Below are 20,222 nucleotides of genomic sequence, written 5' to 3'. Positions count from 1 at the left end.
TTTTAGCTCATTTTTTATTTTTATTTTGTTTTCATTTAGCTGCTTGGAGATTTATCTTATTTACTGTGAGGACTATATTATTGTTGTTTGGATCAGGCTACTTAATATTCCTATGTTTCAATTATCTCAGTTATAAAATGGAGGAAATTATAGCACTGCTTGCCTCATATGGTCATTGTGTCAACGACACAATGGAATATTTAGAATATTCCAGAATAAAATCAAAAGTCAATAAATATTACCTATTATTATTATTACTATTATTACATTACTAGTAAGTATAAAAATATGAAATGATGGGCATGATTCCCTTTAAAAATTTTTTCTACCTTTATATAAACAGAATACTCTCCCAGTTAAATGGCATATATTTAGATATATTTAATGTTTATTCCATTAAGTAATATAACATTCTGCTTTCGTAAAGGAAAACAGAGAATACTTGCTATGTCAGTAGAGAAGCTACCAACATTAATTGAAATTTTGACAAGGACATGACATTTGCATTCTCAGCACTCATGAAGGTCCCTGTCTCCATCATGCACTTTGTTTTGAAAACATTTTGACTTTCCCATCACTGAAGGATTATTCTAGATCTCAAGAGTTAATTAACTCATCTACAGTATGACATCTAATGAGATAGATAGATTGCAGTCTACCATCAGGTGAATATATGTATAGCAGACATTTTCCTTCAGTAACTAATCAGAGTCTATTCTGTAACCACAAATATTGGGGAGAAATGTTAATGATATACTCTTGTTTGTAAATCAATTCGTTTAAATCAACTGCTTCATTACCAATTACGATTTCGATACTTGTCTAAAACTATGTTAAGCATCCCACCACAGAGCTTGTAGAGAATGGCAAGACCATAGTTTCCTAGTGCCTGTTAGCATCATTAAACAGGGAGAGGATAATTGAAACTGAATCAAGAGTATTCTTTTTCTTCCTTTCCCACCTTGCTTCCTGTGTTCCAAACACATGTTGTAGGTTACAAGTACATGTAAAGCCTTAATTACATTTAGCATCTGGCAGCTGTTGACTTACAGAGAGTTGTTGAGTCACATAAACTCAAAGTCAAAAGGAAATTCAGGAATAGAAGGCAGAAGCTTGCTCAGTGGAGTAAAAAAAATCTTATGTTATCACAGCTGAAATACTCTAACCATCAGCACTATTATGTTCATGGTGTGAGTGGGTGACACTGTAACTAATCAGTTTCAGCAATATCAGAGACTAACTTGCCACTAAAATACATCATTCCCAATGTAGTTAGAGCCATCAACCAAAGGACCTTATAAGCATTGCTTTTAATACGAGATGGATTCACGCAATGGAGACAACAGCTTTACAAGGATTTCAGCATATCTAGAGGCATCAACTGATGACTTTTTTTAAAAAAAAGATCTTCCAGCCACTCAAAAGTGTCACCAAAGTTAGATGTGCCAAGTAATTTAGTTCTACACTGTTTATTTTGGGAAGAAATAAGTCTCTTGAGAACTAGCAGTAAGAGATAGAAACCTTTAATACTGGACACCATTTGCCACACATTGGCAATTGTATGAGTAGAGAATTATCAGAAATAACAGGTGTGGTCTTAAGAGAGATAGTCCTCAAAACATAAATGTCAAGTTACAAAAGCATAATAAGAAAAATATAATGAGTGCTATATATTGTTTTTAGACACATATATACTAACAAGTTAAATTTGGACTAAAAAAACATACACCAAATTCTTCATAGCAATTATTTCAGAGAAGAATGCAATGGGGGGGGGGTGAATAGAGGGAGGAAGAGGATTTGAAACAAATTTGACAAAATATTAACACTTGTTAATTGCAAGGGATGAGTGTTTATTGTCTGTACTTTTCTGTGATTTAAAGGCTTTTCTCCCCCCTAAAAATTAAAAGAATCTAAACATATAAGTCTTGGACCAGTCTACTTATATCCCATTATTAAACATATTTACAAATCATATTTTTTTCTATTAAGTCATGTCATTCAAAATTTTCATGGTTACATTTTGAAACAAACTACAAAGAAAAGCCTCTACTTGCATGCCAGGAATAAAGTTATGAAGCAAAAGTAAATGCAACCAATGGATAAGTAAACTGTGGTACATCCATACAATGGAACATTTTCAGGAATAAGAAGAAGTAAGCCATCAAACTGTGAAAAGACATAAGGGAAAGTTAAATGTATATTACTAAGTAAAAGAAGTCAATCTGAAAAGTCTATATACTGTATGATTCCAACTGTATGACAGTCTAGAAAAGGCAAAACCATGGAGACCGTAAAAAGATCAGTGGTTGCCAAGGATTGAGCAGGGAAAGATGAATATGTGGGGCACAGACAACTTTTAGGGCAGTGAAAATACACTGCATGATATTGTAATAATGGACACATCATTTTACATTTGTCCAAACCTATAGCATTTATCGCATCAAAACAGAACTTTAATGTAAACTATCAACTTTAGGTGATAAAGATGTATCATTGTAGGTTCATCAATTGCAACAGATGTTTATTACTCTGGTGGGGAATGTTAATAATGGAGGATGCTATGGGTGTTGGTGGGGGTGGAGGGAGGAGGTATATGGTAAGTCTCTGTTCCTTCCAGTCAATTTTGCTGTAAACCTAGAATTGCTCTAACTAAATAGTCTTAATTTTTTTTTTTAAAGAAGTAAATGCAACCAAATCATTATATGACAGATATATAAACTCATGTACTTTTCTCCCTAGGAGAAAGACTCCAGATCTGTGTGTTTTAAAAATACACCAGAAACACATAATCTAGAACTTGAATCCCTATTCCACCACTTATGGTTTAATGATGTCCAAGTTAATTCCCTGACCCCTGATCTTCAGTCTCCACATCTATAAAATAGGTTTAATAATATCTATATTCATAAGGCTATGGAGACAGCTAACTACGTGGGAGCAAACACAGGAATACATGAGAGGAGACATAAACATAAAAGAAGAAAATCTAGGCAAGTAGAACAAAGATAAAGAGCCTCATTCATTCATTCATTCATTCATTCATTCGATCACTATATATAAAGTGCTTACTAGCTGCTAAATCTTGTTCTAAAGCCTTGGGATATATCGGCAAACAGAAGAGATATGTATCTCTGTCCTTATGAAGCTTATATTTTAGCTGGGACAAATAGAAAATAAACAGTTGACATTATGAATAAGTTAAGTGGGGGCCCCTGGGTGGCTCAGTTGGTTAAGCAACCGACTTGGGCTCAGGTCATGCTCTCACTACCTGTGGGTTCGAGCCCCGCATAGGGCTCTGTGCTGACAGCTCAGAGCCTGGAGCCTGCTTCAGATTCTGTGTCACCCTCTCTCTCTCTGCCACTCCCCCACTCATGCTTTAAAGATAAAACATTAAAATAGTATAAAAAAAAGAATATGTCAAGTGTGTAGTGTCTTCAAAGGTGTTAAGTGCTATGAAAAGAAAACACAGAAAGTAGAGTGGTGAAAGTCTTTTGTATTTTGAATAATTTGATCTGGTAAGGCCTCATTGAGAAGATGACATTTACACAAAGACTTGAAGAAGTTGAGAGAGTCAGTCTTTCCAATACCTGGGGCAAAAAGGAAACCATCAGTGTAAAGGGCCCAGGCAGGAATGTGCTGGTAAGTCCCAGGAGTAGCAAGAGGAACTCTGTGGCTGGAAGGCAGTGAGCAAAGGTGCCATCTTATAAGAAGGGGTCAGAGGGTTAAGGACAGCTGAGCCCCAAAGGGTTTGGGAAGTGATATTAAGGACATTTATTTTTACTAAGGACATTTATCATTTGGGGGGAGAGAGGTGATTTGTCCAATTTTCATTGTTAAAGAATTGCTCTACTAGGTTAGAATACTTAAGGAGGGAACAAGAACAGAATCAAAGGGACCACCAGAATGCATTTGTGAGAGACGATCACAGCTCATTCCAGGTGCAAGAAGCAGAACGGTGGGCAGGGTGGGATTTCCTAATGGACTGCACATAGGATATGGTAGATAGAAGTTGAAAGTGACAATATTTTTGAACTGAAAATCAGAAGGATGGAGTTGCCATTAATTGTGATGAGGAAGACACACACACAGAACAAGTTTTAATCCTGAGTATCTGAGTTTGAAATGTGTATAGTGCATACAAATTGAGATGCTGGGTAGGTAGCTGAATATGTAAAATATATAGATATTTGAATGATACAGATTTGGGAGTCATTGGCTTGTAGATGCTGTTTAGTGCCATGGAGCTGGACAATAATATCACAGTGTGAAATAACTATACTTAGAAATAAAAAAGAATAAAGGACTGAACACTGAGTCAGTTTTACATTCAGAGTCTGGAGCAAAGAGGAGGAAGCAATAAAGGATTATGAAAATGAACAACCAGCGCTGTAGGAGGAAAGCCACAAGCATATGCCAGAATAGAATCTAAGTAATGAAAGCATATCAAAGAGGAAGAGGTAATTAACTGTTTCAAGCACTACTGATAGATCGTTATGAGAACTGAGAATGTGGCATGATGATACAGAAACATGGTAATCATTGGTGAGATTGTCAAAATAAAAGCAAAAAAACAACAAAAAAACAACCAAACAAAAACAACCAAAAAAAAAAAAAACACACAAATAAAACCAAAACCAAAAAAGAAAAAAAAAAAGTTATGTGGAGGGGTACATGTGATAATCTTATTGGATTGTGTTTATAATAAAATAGGGGAGAAGAATCAGTGGCAATAAGATAGACACATCTTCTGAGATGTGCTACAATAAGGAGTGAAGGAAAATGGTGGTAGCTGCCGGGAAAAGTCGGTGAATAGAAGCTGGGGAAAGTCTCAGCATGTTTGTGTGCTGGTGGGAGTGGAAGAATAATTCATTTAGGAAAGAGAGGTGGGAGAATTCTTGAAGCAACATTCTTGAGTAGACCAGTGGGAATCCGATCTTCCACAGAAGTGGGGGTTTCACCTGGGATAAGAGTAGAGATTGTTCATTTATAGTGACAGGCAGAAAGCCAGAGCATGTGCACACAGATGGTGGGAGTGGGTGGATGGTTGATATGGATTTGACAGTTTTCCTTTGAGGATGGGGAGGAGGTGCTCAGGGTTAAGGAGAGAGGAGAGGAGATGAAGCTGCCATCTAAGAAGCAAGAGACAAGGCACAGATCAGACAGTATGTACAACTGCAGAGGAGAATTAAGGTACCACTTGAAATTTAATAAACTTCGAAAACTTCGGGAGCAAATTTATTACAGTGCACATGTAACAATGAACTCATCATTCACTAGGGCTGCTTTGATTCATATAAAAAATTAAATTATGGTGACTATATTCAGTCCTTAAAAATGAGAAAATATTAAATGCAATGTAAAAACACTGTTCTTAAAATGAATGGTTCTTACGTGAGGGGGAAAAGTAAAGCAATTAGGGTGATGTGTTATATGCGGACCATATTATCCCTTAAAGGGTAAGTGGTAACTATAAATTCTGAATCCACAGAAATTAATTCATATTATATTGCAAACTTCTACTTTTCATCAGATGGTTGTACCTTTTTTTCTGACAAGAAATCTTTCTCTCAAAACATTGAAATTCACTTTTTTAGATCCATGAATGAATGTAACAAAAAGGCATGTTAATTTCAAACGACCCAGGGCCAGCTTATATAGTAGGCACAGTAGATACAGTCACTAGAGGCCATAATACCTTTAGGGGCCAAAAAATTGTTTAATTTCTTTTAAAATCAGAAAAAAACAACCTTTAGCTTGCAGAAAATGTTCTTATCTTTAACAGTAATATGTTGGTTTTTATATTACGTAGTTGTAAACTACAATATTAAATATTTTTCAGGGAGGAAGAGGCCAACAAAGGCAGAAATACACAAGGCCCAAGAAAGCCATGGTGCAGCCCTGCCCCCTCCATGAAATCCTTACTCATAGGGAAGGCCAATATCACAATGAACCAAAACACTGACCTCCTTAAAGGATTTTAAAAAGAAATGTGGATTGTGCTCTAATAGCGTTACCCTGAAACGCACAAAGAACATCTTCCCGTGCACAGACATCAAATGCTCTGGCCACTTGGCTGTTTTAGAGCCACAGAAAAAGTGCCTGGTCTTCATTTTCAGGTGTTCTGGCAAAGATACACCCAGAGTTAATATCATCCTGCCTCTTGTAATTAGTGGAACAACTGTTTAGCCATTACTGACAATTTCCTTGGCGATCCTCATTTTCCCAAGATGTGTCCCAGAATCCAGTGACTGTACCACGTCTCTCTTCTATTTGGTATTCAGAGAGCACGTTTATTGAAGATTTTCAAAGCTAACTGCCTTAGGATTCCACATCATCCGTGGTAAGTTTGCAAGAATTACCTCCCCTGAGCAGCAGAAAAGCAGGGAGGTTCCTGAGCTTTCCAGAAATCACAAAGTGTATCTCTGACAGAGCCGAAAACTGAGATGCATCTGTCTTGCCTCTCCCTGCCTTTTTGTTTTTTGTTTTTTAAATCAGGGGTCACTCCTGGTAGACTGCTTCCTTTTTACAAAGTCAACTTTTCCCAGCAAAACTGCTGCTTCTCTGGAATGATGGGCAATGAAATCCAAAGGGACACTTAATTGTCCTCTATTGAGATGTTTCTCTTTGCTGAGGTTTTTCCAGGTGCTTTATGAAAAACATTTGCACTACCTGGCACTTTGTGAGCCTTCATCTGAAAAAGAACCTTTCCCTTATTAAGACAGCTTCACTTTCAAAGGGGACATCCATTTTGTTTGCTTGCTCACAGGCCGTGAACAGGCCACCAGGGAAACTGCCGCTTCTCTGGTGGAAGTCCCACATGCCTATGTCACAAGGGGTTAGGAGCCTCATTAATTCCTGGGCTCTCATTTCAGGTTGTTTAGGGATCAGCAGCAGATTATTATTTCAAACACTTATTTCTTGCTTCAATTTCCTCTCTCTTAGAATTGGCTCCAAATCATTTTCTCTTGTGTACAGTGTGCTCAATCTCCATTCGGATAAGAAAATCAAAATAGTCCTTTCAGAAAACCTATCCATCAGCATTATCTTGAACACACCCCACAAAGGCTTTGGTTGACGTGCCTGCATATCTGGCAGGTTTTATGCTTCTTGGTACTTCAGTCTCCCTCAGAATCATTGTCATTATGTGGCTCACACAGACCCAAGGGCACCCAGCGTTTGTGTTTCAAACTGATTAGTTCAATTCAGTTCCACAAAGAGACAAAAGGGTATGCTAGGGACCAACCAAAGATAGAGAGACAGAAAAGCTGTGTCCCTGCTTTTGGGGGATCTCCAATAGGCTAACAAGACACACACACAATTAGAGTATCCTGTTGTGTTCCTGGTAAATTTATTTTTTACTCTACCTACATTGGTGGGTGTGGGAAGGCAGATGCAGCGGGGGAAGTAACTATTTCTTTTTTCTCCAGAAAACCTGATTCTGAGTGGCAAACATATAATCTTGGGTAAGCCCCTTAATCCCTTGACTCCTCAGGTTTTCTTTGAAAATAAAAGGATGGGATCAGAAGGGTTGGCATCCTTCATTCAGTCACTCAACAAACATTTATGGCTTAATATTTACCAAGTGTGTAGTTGGTATTAAGACTGGTTATAAACACATTACATATAAAATCTCATATAATCCTCAGAACAAAGCTAGGAGGAAAGTATTAGGCTCAAAGAAAGAAACAACATTTCTAACTAAGGCCATGTGATGATGAGGTAGAAAAGCCCTGATTTATGCATTTCTATTTTTGGCTCCAAAGCCTGGGTGCTCTCTTACATGTCATGCTTTCTAGTTGAATCTAAAGACTTTCAGCCTTAAATTTCTTTGACGAGGGGCACCTGGGTGGCTCAGTCGGTTGAGCATCTGACTTCAGCTCAGGTCATGATCTCATGGTTCATGTTCCTGAGCTCACTGCTGTCAGTGTGGAGCCCGCTTCATATCCTCTGCATCTCTCTCTCTCTCTCTCTCTCTCTCTCTCTCTCTCTCTGCCTCTACCCTGCTCACTCTCTCTCTCAAAAATAAATAAGCATTTAAAGAATTTCTTTGATTATGTAGTATTTCTAGTGAAAGTCTAGTCATCAGTCACTTTTCCAAATTAGGATACTAAGAGGTGGGGAGTGGGAGATGGGGCTCCTGGAAGAATCTGTAGAAAAAAGGCAAAACAGGAAAGTAATTATTTTATAAGAGAATGGCTTATGAATTCCTACAGTTTATGTTCACCCAACTGTTCAGATCAATGAAATACTATATAGATTATAAAAGTGAATTATTTCTTTTAACCCCATTTTGTTGGAAATATATGAGACAGAAGTACAGACATAAGGGATCCAGTGTAAGGAAGTAGAGAATTGAGCATCCCTTGGTCATAGTGAGTGACTAATATGTGACAATAACATTGGCTTGTTGACTTGTCAGCCTCGCTCAACACACCAGATCCTCCTCAGCAACATTGGCTGATGCTTACTACCACAAAGCCAGGATGTAGTGTATTAGCTGCTCAACGAACATTTGTTGAGTTAATGAATTAAATGAAGTTAGAGAGATAAAAGACAGAGAAAATGTACCAGTGTCATTCATTAAGAATGTATATTTTATCTGCAAAAAGTGAAAGCTTGACCTCATCTTTGCCAATTTTGATGCCTTTGATTTCCTTTTTTGTCTGATTGCTGATGCTGGAACTTCCAACACCATGCTGAACAACAGCGGTGAGAGTGGACATCCCTGTCGTATTCCTGATCTCTGGGGGAAAGCTCTCAGTTTTTCCCCACTGAGGATGATATTAGCTGTGGGCTTTTTATAAATGGCTTTTATGATGTTTAAGTATGTTCCTTCTATCCCGACCTTCTTGAGGGTTTTTATTAAGAAAGGATGCTGAATTTTGTCAAATACTTTTTCTGCATCGATTGATAGGATCATATGGTTCTTTTCTTTTCTTTCATTAATGTGATGTATCACATTGATTGGTTTGCAAATGTTGAACCAGCACTGCATCCCAGGAATGAATCCCACTTGATCATGGTGATCTTGTACCCCAATGTTTATAGCAGCACTTTCAACAATAGCCAAATTATGGAAAGAGCCTAAATGTCCATCAACTGATGAATAAAGAAATTGTGGTTTATATACACAATAGAATACTACATGGCAATGAGAAAGAATGAAATATGGCCTTTTGTAGCAACGTGGTTGGAACCGGAGAGTGTTAGCTAAGTGCAACAAGTCATACAGAGAAAGACAGATACCATGTGTTTTCACTTATGTGGATCCTGAGAATCTTAACAGAAGACCATGGGGGAGGGGAAGGAAAAAAAAAAGTTAGAGAGGGAGGGAGCAAAACCATAAGAAACTCTTAAAAACTGAGAATAAACTGAGGGTTGATGGGGGGTGGGAAGGAGGGGAGGGTGGGTGATGGTCACTGAGGAGGGCATCTGTTAGTATGAGAACTGGGTGTTGTATAGAAACCAATTTGACAATAAATTTCATATTTTTAAAAAAAATGTATATTTTATCTTATTCTCTGCACCCCTTTCTTCACTGTCCCTGACATTTCTACCTATTTTATAAATCTTAAAATACATATGGAGCACTAACACAGATAAAATATGTAAAACAGCTTTCTGTTTAATGCTTTCAACATCTTGGCAGTGCTATGTTTATAATCGTTCTGAGAATTATATCTTTATATATATATAATTATATCTTTATATAAATAAACATATATACATATATATATATATATATATATATATATATATATATTTACATATATATACAAAACAACCTAGTCACTGCCATCATGTGGTCACTTAGACAGCCCCAAAGCCTTAGACCTTCTGAGACGTCTATGTAAATATTTGTGTATTTTTATTTCTCTGCATTCTACCAGGTTTTATTTCAAGCAAGAAATTATCCACCCCTCCCTTTTTGCACATCACAGAGCCAAGTTTCCTGTGTTACACCGATTTCAAAATGTTCAGCACCATTTATCCCTTTTTTATAGTTCATATAAAGACATGGCTCCAAGACCTCAAATAACAAAAAGTTTATTTATGTATTTATTTTTGCATGGCATGCGCTGATGAGCTAGTCTGCTCAGCAAGCATTTCACAGATTAGACGCACGAGTATGGTTTCAGGCAAGGCTCCCTCATGTTTCTGCGCATTGGCTGATAAACACTTCAAAGTAAACCGCTCATAAATATGAAATGAAAAGCCGAGGAGTCGTTATGCACAGCTTTGAGATACAAATCTCTTTATTCCCTTCTGAAGTGGGGTTTGATTGACATAATGAGTCATAGATCCTGTCCAGGGACACACTGCCTTTTCCCCTTTTCTCTGGAGACAGGGAGACTTTAAAGAAATCCACTTTAGAACTTGGTGATAGACAGCTTACTTGAAAAAATAATAAAGTTGAATCCTATATTAAATAACTTATTATTTTGTGTTAATGCTGACTTTGACAACCATGACATATGTCAAAGTTTCACTACACATCAGAAAGACATTATTAGCTACAACTCTTAAGAAAAAGATTGCCAAATTAAAAAAAAAAAAAAAGAAGAAGAAGGAGTGCCATTATGTCTTTTGTCATATATATTGTTGCTATACAGACTCTCTCTGGTAAGAGAAAATCACTACTTAAATTAATTCAGAGAAGAAATCTAAAATCCTGTAAGCCGAAAGGCTATGGGGAGTAATGAAGGGGGATAATTATTGTGGAAAATTCATTTTATAAATAAATATCTTCCAAAAAGGAAAGGATCATGCAGTGTAACTTGCTATGAAAAATAGGTTGAAGAACAATTGGAAGTGGAGATTCAATTTAATCTTGCCCACAAGTTCTTAATAATTATCTGTTTGCCTGAAAAAGATAAAAATTTCAACAAGGTCGTACAATTTTCCACTAGATCATATTTTGTAAATTCAAATGACTTACAGAAGCTAGGTAGTTAACATAAAGGAGCTAAGTCAGCTTATTGGTAAAGGCCAATAAGGAGCAGTGGGGGCCTGCAGAAAAAGAAAGAGGGTTTTGATAAGGTAGCTGTTATTCAGCTCCAGTAGATATCTGCCATTCAAAAAGATAGAACTAATGTTGCCCAATTTTGCATTGTTTTTAGAAAAGCCTGAAATCTAGACTCTATATGATATTTATTTATTTATTTATTTATTTATTTATTTATTTATTTATTTATAAATAATGGCCACAACATGTAATTAAAAAAAAAAAAGTACAATTCAAATAAAGTAGGTCTTTGGGCTGCTAGACTTTAGTTTCTGCTCTAGATTTTCTATACTGATTAAAGAAGATTTTATTAAGAAATAAAAGAGGAGGGAAAGAGAATAAAAACCTTAAATCAGAGAATGTTGAGACAGGAAGGGATTCTGAACTAATCTACACCAGTGGTTTTCATCTACCTGTCTAGGATCCCTAGGGATTCTGTTGAGAGCCTGCAGTGAGTGAGAAGGACCTGTTTAGAGCTGTCCCTTCCCCCAAACCCCTTCGAACAGAGCAGTTGAGCTTTTTTATTTAAACCATGATGTGGGCCAGAAAATTTCTGAAAACAGCTAATGGGACCATGCCCTCATTTGAGAGTTACCAAGTTACCTACTATCATTCCCCTACCAACATCTAATTGGCTCAGGGTTCAAGATTCCATTAAGTTTCAGGGTCAGATCTCCTTTAATTATTTGCCTAGAGATTTAGTTTGAGAGTCACAGATTTAGTTTGAGAGTCTACTAAAATTAGGAGACAGTTTTCTTTTTTTTTTTTTAATTTTTTTTTTAACGTTTATTTATTGTTGAGACAGAGAGAGACAGAGCATGAACGGGGGAGGATCAGAGAGAGAGGGAGACACAGAATCTGAAATAGACTCCAGGCTCTGAGCTGTCAGCACAGAGCCTGACCCGGGGCTCGAACTCACGGACCGCGAGATCATGACCTGAGCTGAAGTCGGCCGCTTAACCGACTGAGCCACCCAGGCGCCCCGACAGTTTTCTTTTTATGGTAAAGAACCAGATTCTAGAAGGTGGTCGTCCAGCCAGGAACTATCACTGGGCTCCCATGGCATCTAGGTCAGACCATATCTAGTTCTTGTCAACCAAGTGAAGCAGAAGTGATGTGTGTCATTTAACCCTGGAGTTTAAAAAGCAAATGATCCTCCTCCATGTCTTCTTTCCCGTATGATGCAGAAGATCTAGCAATTATAGATTCAAGATGGTAGTGCCACTGATGAAAGACACCTTCTCCCCACAGTCATCACCTGGAGGAGATGAGCCCAGTCATCAGCATTACTGATTTCTGGCTTCACAGGAATGAAAAATAAATTTTGATTGTGGCTAATTCTTTATATACATTTGAATTTCCTTGTCCAAAAATCTATAGATTTAACCAAAATAATGCAGTCAATATTAAATTGTTTGATGTTGTGTTTTATGGGAAACATCCACAACTATGAGATCCAAAAGATAAAATAGCCACTTTCTCATGGGAACTTGTTAATAACAATAAACTACTATTTAGTCAGACCTATTTTGTAGGAGCAGGAAAATGATATGACCTGTTAAAGGACATGGATTTGGGCAGTAGAAAAGCAGGAACTCAGATTCAGATTTTGGCAGTTCACAAAGCTCTCACAGCCCTACCTATGGTAATTTCTGTTGCAATGTCATGAGTTGGTGACTAAGATTTTATTAAAATCCTTACCAGTCCAACATAATAAAATTTAGCATCATTCTTACATGTCAGATGTTAAATCTCTAATTATTTGTATTATAAATTTAAAAATAAAACAACTTTGACTAATGTACCTCCAAGTAAACATTTGGAAATAAAGAAATACCTCATCAATATGTAACATTATACTGTATTTCAATACTAGCAATTTATCTTTCAATAACAGCAAAATGTTTCATGAGATGTTTTCATACATATGAGAAAAGGGATAATAGCATAACTTTTTAATAGAAAGAAAACAACAATTACATAAGTTAGCATCTTAAAACTGTCAGATATTAAACCCTAATACAAGCCAAAATAAAAAGGAGATATGCTATACCTATATGTGTACATGTACATATACAGTACATATAGTCATACAAATAATAAGGCAGTTGAGAAATTGGAAACGTTAATATACACATCCACAAGAATAACAAGAATCCTCTTTGATTCATCTCCAACTTCTATTAAGACCCACAACCAGATCATTCTCAAACTAAGAGTGATCATGCAACATAGTGCAAAGGGGCTTTGGAGTCAGACTAAATGAAGTTCAAATCCTCCAGCTTTGTAGCTCTGGGACCCTGGGTCAATTTCCTGGCTTCCCTAAATCTATATTTCCTCGTTCATAAAATGAGGATGATAATATCAATCTGTCTTCAAAAATACAGACTAATGCCCACATCTAAGGAAACTAAACCTAGACCTTCAGATGATGAACATAAACCATTATAAAGTTAGATGAAAACTAAACCATTGCTTCCTTGGACTGCAGTGGAGAACAAAAATCCTTTGGAGTTGACAGAAATATTCTAAAGTTGTATTGTGGTGATGGGAGTACAACTCTGTTAATTTACTGAAATTCATGCAACTGTACACTTGAAATGGGAGCATTTGTGATTTGTAAATTATACCTCAATAAAGCTGTTAAAAATTAAACCAGTTGCATGAAAGTATTTCTATGTGTGTAGCTGAAGGTTGCACCTGTCAGACCCAGAAAATAACAATACAGTCAACACTTGAGATTTACAGAATGTGGAAAGAACTATTTGAAGCTAATCTACTACTCTCATGTGAATTGAAAGGAGGTAGGATCTCTGGCTATGCAAAGAAAGCAAAATTATTGTAACAGGGTGACTTCTATTTTGATTCCATCACAAATTTTAGTGGCTAAAATATTCCTAGAATAATAGTTTACTCATTAACTTTGCTTTGAAAATCATGAAGGCACAGGTCTCCTGAGAGTCAAACACCATGCTAACCGTGAGGGGAAAAAGAATAGCCTTCCTAAGAATAAATCTATACCAGAATACTTTTCCATCTTGAGGTGTTTTAATCCTCTAGACTGAAAATAGTTTGATTAAAACAGGCTGCACTGGGATCATGCATTCTGTCTCAGTCCAGGAAGAAACAGCTGTCAGTCACATCTCTGTCCTCCTCCTCTAGTCCCTGGAGGACAACGTAAGCAAGCTGTCTCCAGGATAAGCACTCCTCTGAGAATTGGCAGCTCCTCATGGCCTGCAGCTGAAAAGCAGCCATTCTGCTCATTCGTTCTATTAGCCCTTTGACTTCCCTCCTTCATGCACAAATATAAATATAATGCTTAAGTGAATGATTACTACTGTCCCCAAAGAAATTTCAATTAAACACTTGGAATCCCTAGGAATGGTACCTAGGGAGATTCCCCAAAAGAGCTGCAATTTGTTATGTATTATTAAGTCTGGCTTCGGATTATAAATCTTCTATTTTTTCTTTTCATGTTAGCTGGGGCTTCCAAAGAACCACCTCCCATATGATTTGAACAATTTTCCCCAAACTCTAAGCAGGACAAGCATAATGGAGTTATTCCTGAATAATAAACTCCTGGTCTGTTAAAAAGTTTAAAAGGTGGATGGGAGGATTTCTTTGTCTGCTACTGGAGTATGGGATGAGATAATCTTCCTTCTCTTCTCAAAAAGAGTGGAGGACATTAGGAAACGTATGGTGAGTATTGGGGTGGATTCTTTCGGGGAGTGTTCAGTGTTTCAACCCACTACAATCCTACAGTATTGTATGCATGGGAGCTGATTACTAGAATTTAAGTTCCATGAAGGGAGTATTTTGTGTAAATAACTTTGGTGTTCTCAGTACCTACAACAGGGCTGGCTATACAGACAGATTTTCTACACATAAATCTAAGTGGAAGGAAGGGAGGAATGGAGGAGGGGAGGAAGGGCAGACTTGAATAGAAGTCCCTTGATAACTAGGACAGATGTTTCTGTTCCACGTCTGGCAAAATTTCATAAAACATTCCCTTGGGCCACATTTACTATTGTATTATTTTGGAAGAATTTACCTAAGAACCAGATATTTGATAAAACTTACGTTATGCTATCCTTTTTCTGATTGTTTGTTGTGTTTTATTTACTGTGTTTTGTTCAGCTGAATTAAATGATCAGAGCTAATTAGACTATACTCAGAAGAAAAAATTCGTTTTCCAAAAACAAAAAACAAAAACAAACAAACAAAACAAAACTCAACAGAGTCAGTGGATTGTCAAATAACATTCTCTCCTATGATGACATTCTATGACTCATCTTCTTTTGGTGTGTCCAAATATAGTTTCTAAAGAAATCAAGAATATTAGTTCCTTTCCAGTACCGTAGCTTATATCAATTTTTTAAAGTAATATTAAAAAAAATGAGAGGCCACTGAAAAACCTTATTTCTACCAAAGGCAATGTCTGTATTAATATCTCTCTTCAAGTCTTCATTCTCCTACTAAAGAAGCAGTTTCAAATCTTCAGCAAATAATGATTAAAAAAACTTCAGTTGAGACAAAATGTAAATAAATTTTCTCATTTTAATTCCAATTTTCTGTTATCTGCAATTGTTCCTGGTCTCCCAACTCAACATAATGAATACATAAATAATAAATGATTGAAGGTGAGCTTTTTGACATTGTGACTACACTTTTGTCCCCTAACAATGAAAGCTATGTGCTCCCAGCACTTGGTCATGGGCTAACTGATATGTGCAGCCACCAAAGCTGGAAGGGAGGGAGGGTCTGTGAACATTGGTTTCTCACCTAGTAGTGATATCAACACGTGCTACCCTGCAAGCAGACTCTTTGCTCAACTCATGGAACCCTTAGTGATGCCTGCTTTTGAACAACTGACTCTAAAGCTAAGAGAAACATCTCTTAGGAATCAAGTTTCTGTGTCCTCTGTAAAATACTCATCAGTAATGTAGCAAGAAAATGCTTAAGATAGCTGAAATTCTCTTTTTACCATCAAAGGAGGCAGCATTTCTAGCCCTTCTGTCTCATGGCCTGGGACACCAGGAGGACAAAGGAGACGTGTGACAGGCTGATTTTAGTTCAAAATGGGCATTGTTTACCTACCTCGCACCCTGATATAAAGGCTGCAATGTTCCTTTTCTTTCTTCTAGCTCAGGATTGAGGATTATTACTCCAAGAAATTAGAAAGCAGACATGACATCTTAATCCCCTCCAAGTTTCTGCTGTGCCCAACCTTCCAGGATGTTTTTCCTTGTCACCAATGCCGAAAATCAGCAAGAGGGAAGAGGAAGGAATGAGACACTGAGTTATGAGAGCCAAAGTTCCTGGGCAATTGCCAGGAAGGTTAAGGCAACACAATCATATTAATGACTTTCTTTGGGAAACCTCTATTTTCACTTTTAGTATCACTTGAATGGATATATTCTTGGTGATTCATCCAAAGCTGTGGATTTTATTTTCCTCTAAATAAAGGAATAATCAATCAATAATAAATAATTTCCCTTTGTACATTTGAGTTCCAAGCAGAGACGAATTTCTTTTCAAAATTTCTTGATTCTACCCAGTGAGTCTTAGATTAAAAATAGCAAATGTGGGATGCCTGGTTGGCTCAGTCAGTTGAGCGACCGACTTGGGGTCAGGTCACGATCTCACGGTCCATGAGTTCGAGCCCTGTGTCGGGCTCTGTGCTGACAGCTCAGAGCCTGGAACCTCCTTCAGATTCTGTGTCTCTCTCTCTCTCTGCCCGTTCCCTGCTCATGCTCTGTCTCTCTGTCATTCTGTCTCAAAAATAAATAATAAAACATTATTTTTTTTAAATAGCAAATGTAATTTGGATGGCCATGCCCTCAGCCACCAAAATGCTTTACTAAATCAAAGTTTCTTCTCTCTGCAGTTGTATATATACATACATGTATGGTGCGTGTGTGTGTGTGTATATATATATATATATATACATACACATATATACATATATACATACACATATATACATATATACATACACATATATTCTTGAAGTAGTTGAATTCTGGTTCTAGTTTTGCAGCTACATAAATAAATAAGGTCAGATAAGTCACTTTACTCAATATTAAGATGATGAACTTAAATAATAGTTTTTTAAGATTCCTTTCAGGCCTAAAATTAATATATTTTATGATGAATGTAATTATTACAATAAATATTTGCCTCAGTGATACTGCCATCCCATGCACTCTGCAATATGACATTTCTTACAAAGATCTGCCAAAAGGCAGATCACTGTGACACAAAGTTTAAGAAAAATGAAACCAAAATACAATTATCTCAGACAATTTAATTAATAATGATCTTATTAAGGAACAAATTCCTTTATTAATTCATTTTCTAATTCAACAAATGCATTTAGTTATCAATTCTAGTTTGATTTCTATTTTCCTTACACCCAAGTAAACTGAAAAAGAAGGATTCCTTCTCCTGAACTACAACAGAAGCACAGATTTGTCATAGTTAAATAACTCCAATTCTAGAGGTCCTAGTAGGTAAAGCCAAACATCTGGAAGCAACATATAAAATTCATATAGTTAATAAATGAGAATGAAACAAAGTATGGCGTTTCCTTATTGTGTGGAAGAAACATCAAGTTCTCAATGGCCAACCAATACTGTAGCTAAATTAAAACACAGAATGGAGGACTTCAAATCATATCTAGATTTTGCTTTCTAATACTGTTCTCAAACAAACAAAACTAACAATTCCCTTTGCAGAAATGGCTGACTCCAAGGCTGGAGCAGAAAATACACAAAAGCCTGGAGTATCCTGTAATATCAGAAAGTGAGAAAATGCTGAAAACAAAATAAAAACCCACAATGGTGGGTGTATGTCCCAGGGACTCAAGAGCCAACTAAGAACTCTCAGGGGCCAAATTGGAACACTATGGTCAACAAAGTAAATCAAGTAGTACTGACTTATAACCTAAAGTATAAAGTAAGTACCCAGGAGTCTGTATTGACATAAATGAAAAATGAATAAATAAATAAATAAATAAATAAATATAAAGAGAAACAACTCTCTCAAAACAGAAGGATTCCAAGTCATTTATGTGGACACCCTGCACTCAATGAAGTGGAATAGAACTTCTCACTCCCTAAGTGTAAGGTACTTTCTTTGAAACACTTCAAAAGAAATTCGTGTGTAGTACCCTTCTTTTAAAATGTACATTATAGAAAGGAAGACAAAAACAATAATTTTATAGTGAAGTACTTTTAAAAACACTAACTCGGTCAAATAATGATCAGGGTTAATATTAACAGTGATAAGTCATGTTGAAAGAATATGCTCTTGGGGCACCTTGGTGGCTCAGTCTGTTGAGTGTCTGACTTTGGCTCAGCCCATGATCTCACGGTCCGTGGGTTCAAGGCCCGCTTCAGTGCTGACAGCTCAGAGCTTGCTTTAGATTCTGTGTCTCCCTCTCTCTCTGCTCCTCCCCTGCTCATGCTCTCTCTTTCTCTCTCTCAAAAATAAATAAACATGAAAAAAAAGAAAGAATGTGCTTTTGATATGAGATGATGAGAAAGGCACTTTTACCTCTATATCCCTCCTACTAAAATACATTACCACACTCTAATGAGGAGAAAAATATCGGACAAATCTCAACCAGGGCTGTTCTATAAAATACCTGATCAAAACTCCTTAGAACTGCCAAGGTCATCAAACATAAGGAAAGTCTGGAAACTGTCACAACCAAAAGAAGCTAAAGAAGATAGGACTACTAAATATGATGTGGTATTTTGCATAGGATCCTGGACCATAAAAAGGACATTAGGGGAGAATGGAGAAAATCTGAATTAAGTATGAACTTTAGTTAAAAATAATGTATCAGTATTGGTCCGTTAATTGTAACAATGTGCCATACTACTGCAAGATTTTAATAGTAGGAAAAATTAAGTATGGGGTATACAGGAACTCTCTGTACTATCTTTGCAATAATTCTATAAAATAAACATTTTTAAAGCTTAAATCCTTTTAAAATAGAAAAGTTTATTTAAACATTTTGCTCCAAATGTGTTCTACTATGTCATTCTATCCAGAAAAAAAAAAAAAAAGAGAGAGAGAGAGACAAATAAAAGTGATAGAAAAGTGGAAAATTATCAGTATTTAGGGAGATGAAGTGGAGATACTATTTGGTTACACATAAATTTTACTTTGTTTCTTTCATTCTTTCTTTCTTTTTTTGAACCACAGGTAAATTAGCCAAATAATGTCTCAACTGTAACTTAGCCCCCAATCACAGGTGCCACTCTTTGGTTAAGAATAAGAGATCTATAGGTTATCTTAAACAATTACATGATTACTCCTTCATGAAATTTAGGACAGAATGTTCCTTCAATCATCTGAAATGTGAAATACTTCATAAAAGTTCATGTACTATCTTCATATGAATCATTTAACAGGGTAGTAGTAACCAGATGACTGAAATGTTCACAGAAAATTCAAGAAACAACAAAAAAAAGCAGTTAAATTTATTCTTTGCTGAAAGAGGTACATGGTTCAGTTTAAAAATATCAAATAAATAAATCTAGTGATATCGTGACATTTTGAGGGGAAAAAAATACTTCAGCAGGAGAAAGAAAGGAAAGATAATTTACTCTTAGGACAAACCAACAGACTAATTGTTTGACTAATAGATACTGAGCTAAAATGAAATAAAATCCTATTTCTAATTTTAAAACATAAAAATGGAAGGAAAAAAAAAAACAAACCATGCAATTAAATTAGAACAACTCAAGGAGGAGCTTGCCATGACCTGTTCAAGAAGAAATGGCACACACCTATCACTTATCTAAAGTTAGACCCAAACAAGAATAGCAGAGACCCAGGAAGCTCACTGACAATATCTTCAGGGATGGCCTCATACTGAATAAGAATCTGTAGTGTGTCAGCAGAACTGCCTCCATTTTGCAAACAGAGAGGTAACAGAGGAAAGATGAGGAGTGACAGATGAGCAGGTTCCCATTTCTACATCCTTCTTACTTGCCTTTTTTAGAACCTTGTTGAAATAATCATTTTTTCTTAAAAAAGCCTATTCAGGAATATTTTAGGTTATAAATCTTGACAGTATTTACTAACAATTTTTAGAGCACATAAGTTTAATAATTTGCCAATATAATTAATATGGCTTATGCCATTGTAGCACCAATCCACCAACATGTACTACATTATTTCGACAGTGTCATTCTCAAAG

At 36.4% G+C, this 20,222-nt stretch overlaps 1 protein-coding gene across 17 annotated transcripts in view; it reads right to left on the bottom strand.

Annotated features, from left to right (window-relative positions):
* The window catches only part of TENM2 (teneurin transmembrane protein 2), a 1,977,383-nt gene that overhangs the window by 880,374 nt on the left and 1,076,787 nt on the right, over positions 1-20,222 (bottom strand). The window lies entirely within an intron of this gene.

The sequence above is a fragment of the Neofelis nebulosa genome, chromosome 1 (assembly GCF_028018385.1).
Source record: "Neofelis nebulosa isolate mNeoNeb1 chromosome 1, mNeoNeb1.pri, whole genome shotgun sequence".
NCBI classification, from domain to species: Eukaryota; Metazoa; Chordata; class Mammalia; order Carnivora; family Felidae; genus Neofelis; species Neofelis nebulosa.
The sequence above is the reverse complement of the archived record's forward strand: the minus strand, read 5'-3'. Positions and strand labels throughout refer to the sequence as shown.